Here is a 10,894-nt window from a genome sequence, read left to right on the forward strand (position 1 = left end):
CCTGTAGTGACCTGAACTTTTCCATGTTTATATATATATTAAATGAAATTGTTATTTACATGATTAAGTGTTTCCAACATGTTAAGCAATCAAACTTGTTAAGACTTGATTAATTGAAATAGGTTTCATATAGACAATTGACCACCCAAGTTGACCGGTGATTCACGAACGTTAAAACTTGTAAAAACTATACGATGACATATATATGGTTATATATATAGTTAACATGATTTTATTATAAGTATGTATCTCATTAGGTATTTTAACAATGAGTTATATACATAAAAATGAGACTATTAATTTAAGAAACTCGAAAACGATATATATAACGATTATCGTTATAACAACGTCTTACTAGGTACATATGAATCATATTAAGATATTGATACACTTGGTTAATTATGTTAACTGATAAGTAAATATATTATTAAGTGTATTAACAATGAACTACATATGTAAAAATAAGACTACTAACTTAATGATTTTGAAACGAGACATATATGTAACGATTATCGTTGTAATGACATTTAACTGTATATATATCATACTAAGATATATTATATATCATAATATCATGATAATATAACAATTTAACATCTCATTTGTTATAATAAACAATGGGTTAACAACATTCAACAAGATCGTTAACCTAAAGGTTTCAAAACAACATTTACATGTAACGACTAACGATGACTTAACGACTCAGTTAAAATGTATATACATGTAGTGTTTTAATATGTATTCATACACTTTTGAAAGACTTCAAGACACTTATCAAAATACTTCTACTTAACAAAAATGCTTACAATTACATCCTCGTTCAGTTTCATCAACAATTCTACTCGTATGCACCCGTACTCGTACTCGTACAATACACAACTTTTAGATGTATGTACTATTGGTATATACACTCCAATGATCAGCTCTTAGCAGCCCATGTGAGTCACCTAATACATGTGGGAACCATCATTTGGCAACTAGCATGAAATATCTCATAAAATTACAAAAATATGAGTAATCATTCATGACTTATTTACATGAAAACAAAATTACATATCCTTTATATCTAATCCATACACCAACGACCAAAAACACCTACAAACACTTTCATTCTTCAATTTTCTTCATCTAATTGATCTCTCTCAAGTTCTATCTTCAAGTTCTAAGTGTTCTTCATAAATTCCAAAAGTTCTAGTTTCATAAAATCAAGAATACTTCCAAGATTGCAAGTTTACTTCCAAGTTTTCTAAATCCATTCCAAGTAATCATCCAAGATCAAGAAACCTTTGTTACTTACAGTAGGTTATCTTTCTAATACAAGGTAATAATCATATTCAAACTTTAATTCAATTTCTATAACTATAACAATCTTATTTTGAGTGAAAATCTTACTTGAAATTGTTTTCGTGTCATGATTCTGCTTCAAGAACTTTCAAGCCATCCAAGGATCCTTTGAAGCTAGATCTATTTTTCTCATTTCTAGTAGGTTTATCCAAGGAACTTGAGGTAGTAATGATGTTCATAACATCATTCAATTCATACATATAAAGCTATCTTATTCGAAGGTTTAAACTTGTAATCACTAGAACATAGTTTAGTTAATTCTAAACTTGTTCGCAAATAAAAGTTAATCCTTCTAACTTGACTTTTAAAATCAACTAAACACATGTTCTATATCTGTATGATATGCTAACCTAATGATTTAAAACCTGGAAACACGAAAAACACCGTAAAATCAGATTTACGCCGTCGTAGTAACACCACGGGCTGTTTTGGGTTAGTTAATTAAAAACTATGATAAACTTTGATTTAAAAGTTTTTATTCTGGGAAAATAATTTTTATTATGAACATGAAACTATATCCAAAAATTATGGTTAAAATCAAAGTGGAAGTATGTTTTCTAAAATGGTCATCTAGACGTCGTTCTTTCGACTGAAATGACTACCTTTACAAAAACGACTTGTAACTTATTTTTCCGACTATAAACCTATACTTTTTCTGTTTAGATTCATAAAATATAGTTCAATATGAAACCATAGCAATTTGATTCACTCAAAACGGATTTAAAATGAAGAAGTTATGGGTAAAACAAGATTGGATAATTTTTCTCATTTTAGCTACGTGAAAATTGGTAACAAATCTATTCCAACCATAACTTAATCAACTTGTATTGTATATTATGTAATCTTGAGATACCATAGACACGTATACAATGTTTCGACCTATCATGTCGACACATCTATATATATTTCGGAACAACCATAGACACTCTATATGTGAATGTTGGAGTTAGCTATACAGGGTTGAGGTTGATTTCAAAATATATATAGTTTGAGGTGTGATCAATACTGAGATACGTATACACTGGGTCGTGGATTGATTCAAGATACTATTTATCGATTTATTTCTGTACATCTAACTGTGGACAACTAGTTGTAGGTTACTAACGAGGACAGCTGACTTAATAAACTTAAAACATCAAAATATATTAAAAGTGTTGTAAATATATTTTGAACATACTTTGATATATATGTATATATTGTTATAGGTTCGTGAATCAACCAGTGGCCAAGTCTTACTTCCCGACGAAGTAAAAATCTGTAAAAGTGAGTTATAGTCTCACTTTTAAAATCTAATATTTTTGGGATGAGAATACATGCAGGTTTTATAAATGATTTACAAAATAGACACAAGTACGTGAAACTACATTCTATGGTTGAATTATCGAAATCGAATATGCCCCTTTTTATTAAGTCTAGTAATCTAAGAATTAGGGAACAGACACCCTAATTGACGCGAATCCTAAAGATAGATCTATTGGGCCTAACAAACCCCATCCAAAGTACCGGATGCTTTAGTACTTCGAAATTTATATCATATCCGAAGGGTGTCCCGGAATGATGGGGATATTCTTATATATGCATCTTGTTAATGTCGGTTACCAGGTGTTCACCATATGAATGATTTTTATCTCTATGTATGGGATGTTTATTGAAATATGAAATATTGTGGTCTATTGTTACGATTTGATATGTATAGGTTAAACCTATAACTCACCAACATTTTTGTTGACGTTTAAAGCATGTTTATTCTCAGGTGAATACTAAGAGCTTCCACTGTTGCATACTAAAATAAGGACAAGATTTGGAGTCCATGTTTGTATGATATTGTGTAAAAACTGCATTCAAGAAACTGATTTCGATGTAACATATTTGTATTGTAAACCATTATGTAATGGTCGTGTGTAAACAGGATATTTTAGATTATCATTATTTGATAATCTACGTAAAGCTTTTTAAACCTTTATTTACGAAATAAAGGTTATGGTTTGTTTTAAAAATGAATGCAGTCTTTGAAAAACGTCTCATATAGAGGTCAAAACCTCGCAACGAAATCAATTAATATGGAACGTTTTTAATCAATAAGAACGGGACATTTCAGTTGGTATCCGAGCGTTGGTCTTAGAGAACCAGAAAATTTGCATTATTGTGTCTTATCGAGTTTGTTAGGATGCATTAGTGAGTCTGGACTTCGACCGTGTTTTCTTTAAAAATGATTGCTTAACATTTTTGTTGGAAACTATATATTATTAACATGTATATATTATGTGATATATTAATCTCTTAACATGTTTGATATTGTGTAATAGATGTCTACCTCTAGCACAAATCCCATTGACTTACCTAATAATAACGAAGAGTCGAATATATATTGGACCGATTCACAAGTTCCCGAAGAAGAACCGGAAGAAGAATCAGAACCGGAAGAAGAATCAGAACCAGAAGAGGAGGAACCGGAGGAGGAAATAGAACCGGTGGGGGAAATAATAAAACGGTTAAGTAAAAGAAAATCCTCAACCAACCAACCAAGGTTAATTATGGTCAATGGTGTTTCCGCCAAGGAAGCAAAATATTGGGAGGATTACCAATTCTCCGATGAATCGGATTCCGATGAAAATTCCGATGATGTTATAGAAATTACCCCAACTGAATTTAAAAAGGCAAAAGAAAATAATAAGGGAAAGGGCATAAAAATAGAGAAATCTAATTCCAACCCCGATGAACTTTATATGTATCGTCAATCTCCGAAGCCCTTAAGTTGTAACAATGACCCGGGAACCTCTAAACCACCAGGTTTTTCTAAACCGTTGTGGAAAACGACAGCTCGTATTAGGGGAACATCATATATCCCTAAAAACTTAGTAAAAAGAACCAAGTTCGAAAAAGAAGAAACGAGTGAGTCGGAATAAGATAGTTGTATTTGTGCGGTGTAATATATGTAATATAGCGTGCTTATGCTTTACGATATATGTAAAAATTGCTTGTATTAATAAGTATCTTTTATGAATCTAACTCTTATCTATTTTACAGTATAAAAACACAAAATGGATAGACAACCCAATATTTTAGAAGACTTACCCGGAGACATGATTGATGAAATCTTGTCTAGAGTCGGTCAGAATTCCTCGGCACAACTATTTATGGCAAAATCAGTTTGTAAGACATTCGAAGAACGTTCCAAGAATGCCTTGGTTTATAAAAGGCTTTCGTTTGAAAGATGGGGGATATCACATTGGGAAACCCATAAGTTACGATGTGTTTACTTTGACGCATATATTGCGGGGAACCCAAATGCTATTTTACGCAACGGGTTAAGAAATTATTTTGACTCAATGTATCCGAATATAGGACTTCATGATTTAGAAAAAGCGGCTAACATGCAACATAAAGAAGCATGTTATGCTTACGGGTTAGTAATGTTCTCTTCTCACCAAAGTGAGAAAAAGAACATCGGGCTACAACTATTAAACAAAACGTTCCCACAAGTGACGGAGTTGGTAATTGGGGTAAGAAATGAGGTTTTTAGGTTATTACGAGACTGTTGGTCATTACGTAACCTTCGCCCTTTTGACGACGTTACAACACGTTGTCATACTATCGGTCACAATGGTTACGTTCCACAAGACCAAGGATGGGAAGTGGTATTAGTAAAACCAGAATGCATGACTTGTTTCTGGACGTATGAATTACGTGTCTTTGTTGCCTTTGCTGAACGCCTTATTTATTAACTAGAATTATCTTCGCAACTACTTTGTATCAAAGTTTTATGTGCTATATTTCATGCTATATGTAAAATAGCGGTATTGTAAGTTTGCAAGTTATTGTATAAAGGTTTGAATATGATATATTTTTTTTTTGTGATTAGTTTTTCATATAGAATTGTAGTAGTTGAAATGGTATGTTAGCTACTAAGTATGAACTTAACGGGTAGGTACTACCCGAATTAAAGAGTATAAAACGCTAATATGAAGAAAGAGCTTTTATAAATAAGTTCATATTACGCTACGAAATACTATTGACTACTCTTGATATTCTATATGATTAACTCATTTCATTTGACTATTTTGAAGGAAATGGCACCGACTACTCGACACACCTTGAATATGAGTGAAGAGGAATTTCGTGCCTTTCTTGCTTTAAACATAGCCGCAGTACAGGCCGCGCTACATACCAACAATAACCTTGGATCTAGAAGTACAGGAAATCGTGTAGGATGCACCTACAAAGAATTCACTGCCTGCAAACCTTTGGAATTTGATGGAACCGAAGGACCGATCGGATTGAAACGGTGGACCGAGAAGGTCGAATCGGTGTTTGCCATAAGTAAGTGTACTGAAGAGGACAAAGTGAAGTACGCTACGCATACCTTCACAGGTAATGCGTTAACATGGTGGAATACCTATCTAGAGCAAGTGGGACAAGATGATGCTTACGCACTACCGTGGTCAGCATTCAAGCACTTGATGAACGAGAAGTACCGTCCCAGAACCGAGGTCAATAAGCTCAAGACAGCACTTAGAGGGTTACGAACCCAAGGATTTGATATTACCACGTACGAAAGACGATTCACAGAATTGTGCCTATTGTGTCCGGGAGCGTTCGAAGATGAGGAAGAGAAGATTGACGCGTTTGTGAAAGGATTACCAGAAAGAATCCAAGAAGATATAAGTTCACACGAGCCCACCTCCATACAACAGGCATGTAGAATGGCTCACAAACTAGTGAACCAGATTGAGGAAAGAATTAAAGAACAGTCGGCTGAAGAGGCCAATGTGAAGCAAGTCAAAAGAAAATGGGAGGAAAACAGTGATAAGAATCACCAATACAACAACAACAGTAATTACAACAATAATCGCAACAACTATCCCAACAATCGCAACATCATTCGTAACTACAACAAACGGCCCAACAACAACAACAACAACAGCAACTACAACAATCATCCCAATAACAATAACAACCGCAACAACAGCAACAATCAGAAGCAGCTATGCCAAAGGTGTGAAAAGTATCACTCGGGGTTCTGCACCAAATTTTGCAACAAGTGTAAAAGAAATGGTCATAGCGCGGTGAAGTGTGAGGTCTATGGACCAGGGGCTAACAGAACGAAAGGAACAAATGGTGTTGGAACGAGTAATGGTGGAGCAAGTAGTGTCGGAGTAAGTTATGCCAATGTAGTTTGTTATAAATGTGGAAAACCGGGCCACATTATTAGAAATTGCCCGAACCAGGAGAACACGAATGGACAAGTCCGCGAAAGAGTTTTCAATATTAATGCGGCAGAAGCACAGGAAGACCCGGAGCTTGTTACGGGTACGTTTCTTATTGACAATAAATCTGCTTACGTTTTATTTGATTCGGGTGCGGATAGAAGCTATATGAGTAGAGATTTTTGTGCTAAATTAAGTTGCCCATTGACGCCTTTGGATAGTAAATTTTTACTCGAATTAGAAAATGGTAAATTAATTTCAGCAGATAATATATGTCGGAATCGAGAAATTAAACTGGTTATCGAAACATTTAAGATTGACTTGATACCAGTAGAGTTAGGGAGTTTTGATGTGATAATAGGTATGGACTGGTTGAAAGAAGTGAAAGCAGAGATCGTTTGTTACAAAAATGCAATTCGCATTATACGAGAAAAAGGAAAACCCTTAATGGTGTACGGAGAAAAGAGCAACGCAAAGTTAAATCTTATTAGTAACCTGAAGGCACAAAAACTAATAAGAAAAGGTTGCTATGCTGTTCTAGCACACGTCGAGAAAGTACAAAATGAAGAAAAGAGCATCAATGATGTTCCCGTCGCAAAAGAATTTCCCGATGTATTTCCGAAAGAATTACCGGGATTACCCCCACATCGATCTGTTGAATTTCAAATAGATCTTGTACCAGGAGCTGCACCAATAGCTCGTGCTCCTTACAGACTCGCACCCAGCGAGATGAAAGAACTGCAAAGCCAACTGCAAGAACTATTAGAATGTGGTTTCATTCGACCAAGCATATCACCATGGGGAGCTCCTGTTTTGTTTGTTAAGAAGAAAGATGGTACATTCAGGTTGTGTATCGACTACCGAGAGTTGAACAAACTTACCATCAAGAACCGCTACCCACTACTGAGAATCGACGGCTTATTTGATCAACTACAAGGCTCCTCTGTTTATTCAAAGATTGACTTACGTTTCGGGTATCATCAAATGCGGGTGAAAGAAGATGATATTCCAAAGACTACTTTTAGGACGCGTTATGGTCATTACGAGTTTATGGTTATGCCGTTTGGATTGACTAATGCACCAGCTGTGTTCATGGACCTTATGAACCGAGTGTGTGGGCCATATCTTGACAAGTTTGTCATTGTTTTCATTGATGACATACTTATTTACTCAAAGAATGACCAAGAACACGGTGAACATTTGAGAAAGGTGTTAGAAGTATTGAGGAAGGAAGAATTGTACGCTAAGTTTTCAAAGTGCGCATTTTGGTTGGAAGAAGTTCAATTCCTCGGTCACATAGTGAACAAAGAAGGTATTAAGGTGGATCCGGCAAAGATAGAAACTGTTGAAAAGTGGGAAACCCCGAAAACTCCGAAACACATACGCCAGTTTTTAGGACTAGCTGGTTACTACAGAAGGTTCATCCAAGACTTTTCCAGAATAGCAAAACCTTTGGCTGCATTAACGCATAAAGGGAAGAAATTTGAATGGAAGGATGAACAAGAGAAAGCGTTTCAGTAATTGAAGAAAAAGCTAACTACGGCACCTATGTTGTCATTGCCTGAAGGGAATGATGATTTTGTGATTTATTGTGACCCATCAAAGCAAGGTCTCGGTTGTGTATTAATGCAACGAACGAAGGTGATTGCTTATGCGTCTAGACAATTGAAGATTCACGAACAAAATTATACGACGCATGATTTGGAATTAGGCGCGGTTATTTTTGCATTAAAGAGTTGGAGGCACTACTTATATGGGGTCCAAAGTATTATATATACCGACCACAAAAGTCTTCAACACATATTTAATCAGAAACAACTGAATATGAGGCAGCGTAGGTGGATTGAATTGTTGAATGATTACGACTTTGAGATTCGTTACCACCCGGGGAAGGCAAATGTGGTAGCCGACGCCTTGAGCAGGAAGGACAGAGAACCTATTCGAGTAAAATCTATGAATATAATGATTCACAATAACCTTACTACTCAAATAAAGGAGGCGCAACAAGGAGTTTTAAAAGGGGGAAATTTAAAGGATGAAATAACCAAAGGATCGGAGAAGCATCTTAATATTCGGGAAGACGGAACCCGGTATAGGGCTGAAAGGATTTGGGTACCAAAATTTGGAGATATGAGAGAAATGGTACTTAGAGAAGCTCATAAAACCAGATACTCAATACATCCTGGAACGGGGAAGATGTACAAGGATCTCAAGAAACATTTTTGGTGGCCGGGTATGAAAGCCGATGTTGCTAAATACGTAGGAGAATGTTTGACGTGTTCTAAGGTCAAAGCTGAGCATCAGAAACCATCAGGTCTACTTCAACAACCCGAAATCCTGGAATGGAAATGGGAAAAATTACCATGGATTTCATCACTAAATTGCCAAGGACTGCAAGTGGTTTTGATACTATATGGGTAATAGTTGATCGTCTCACCAAATCAGCACACTTCCTGCCAATAAGAGAAGATGACAAGATGGAGAAGTTAGCACGACTGTATTTGAAGGAAGTGGTCTCCAGACATGGAATACCAATCTCTATTATCTCTGATACGGATGGCAGATTTATTTCAAGATTCTGGCAGACATTACAGCAAGCATTAGGAACTCGTCTAGACATGAGTACTGCCTATCATCCACAAACTGATGGGCAGAGCGAAAGGACGATACAAACTCTTGAAGACATGCTACGAGCATGTGTTATTGATTTCGGAAACAGTTGGGATCGACATCTACCGTTAGCAGAATTTTCCTACAACAACAGCTACCATTCAAGCATTGAGATAGCGCCGTTTGAAGCACTTTATGGTAGAAAGTGCAGGTCTCCGATTTGTTGGAGTGAAGTGGGGGATAGACAGATTACGGGTCCGGAGATAATACAAGAAACTACCGAGAAAATCATCCAAATTCAACAAAGATTGAAAACCGCCCAGAGTCGACAAAAGAGCTACGCGGACAGTAAAAGAAAAGATATAGAGTTTGAAATTGGAGAAATGGTCATGCTTAAGGTTTCACCTTGGAAAGGCGTTGTTCGATTTGGTAAACGGGGGAAACTAAATTCAAGGTACATTGGACCATTCAAGATTATAGATCGTGTCGGACCAGTAGCTTACCAACTGGAGCTACCTCAACAACTCGCGGCTGTACATAATACTTTCCACGTCTCAAATTTGAAGAAATGTTTTGCTAAAGAAGATCTCACTATTCCGTTGGACAAAATCCAAATCAATGAAAAACTTCAATTCATTGAAGAACCCGTCGAAATAATGGATCGTGAGGTTAAGAGACTTAAACAAAATAAGATACCGATTGTTAAGGTTCGATGGAATGCTCGTAGAGGACCCGAGTTCACCTGGGAGCATGAAGATCAGATGAAGAAGAAATACCCGCATTTATTTTCAGAAGATACGTCAACACCTCCAACTGCTTAAAATTTCGGGACGAAATTTATTTAACGGGTAGGTACTGTAGTGACCCGAACTTTTCCATGTTTATATATATATTAAATGAAATTATTATTTACATGATTAAGTGTTTCCAACATGTTAAGCAATCAAACTTGTTAAGACTTGATTAATTGAAATAGGTTTCATATAGACAATTGACCACCCAAGTTGACCGGTGATTCACGAACGTTAAAACTTGTAAAAACTATACGATGACATATATATGGTTATATATATAGTTAACATGATTTTATTATAAGTATGTATCTCAATAGGTATTTTAACAATGAGTTATATACATAAAAATGAGACTATTAATTTAAGAAACTCGAAAACGATATATATAACGATTATCGTTATAACAACGTCTTACTAGGTACATATGAATCATATTAAGATATTGATACACTTGGTTAATTATGTTAACTGATAAGTAAATATATTATTAAGTGTATTAACAATGAACTACATATGTAAAAATAAGACTACTAACTTAATGATTTCGAAACGAGACATATATGTAACGATTATCGTTGTAATGACATTTAACTGTATATATATCATACTAAGATATATTATATATCATAATATCATGATAATATAACAATTTAACATCTCATTTGTTATAATAAACAATGGGTTAACAACATTCAACAAGATCGTTAACCTAAAGGTTTCAAAACAACATTTACATGTAACGACTAACGATGACTTAACGACTCAGTTAAAATGTATATACATGTAGTGTTTTAATATGTATTCATACACTTTTGAAAGACTTCAAGACACTTATCAAAATACTTCTACTTAACAAAAATGCTTACAATTACATCCTCATTCAGTTTCATCAACAATTCTACTCGTATGCACCCGTACTCGTACTCGTACAATACACAA

Source organism: Rutidosis leptorrhynchoides, chromosome 3 (assembly GCF_046630445.1).
Source record: "Rutidosis leptorrhynchoides isolate AG116_Rl617_1_P2 chromosome 3, CSIRO_AGI_Rlap_v1, whole genome shotgun sequence".
Classification (NCBI taxonomy): domain Eukaryota; kingdom Viridiplantae; phylum Streptophyta; class Magnoliopsida; order Asterales; family Asteraceae; genus Rutidosis; species Rutidosis leptorrhynchoides.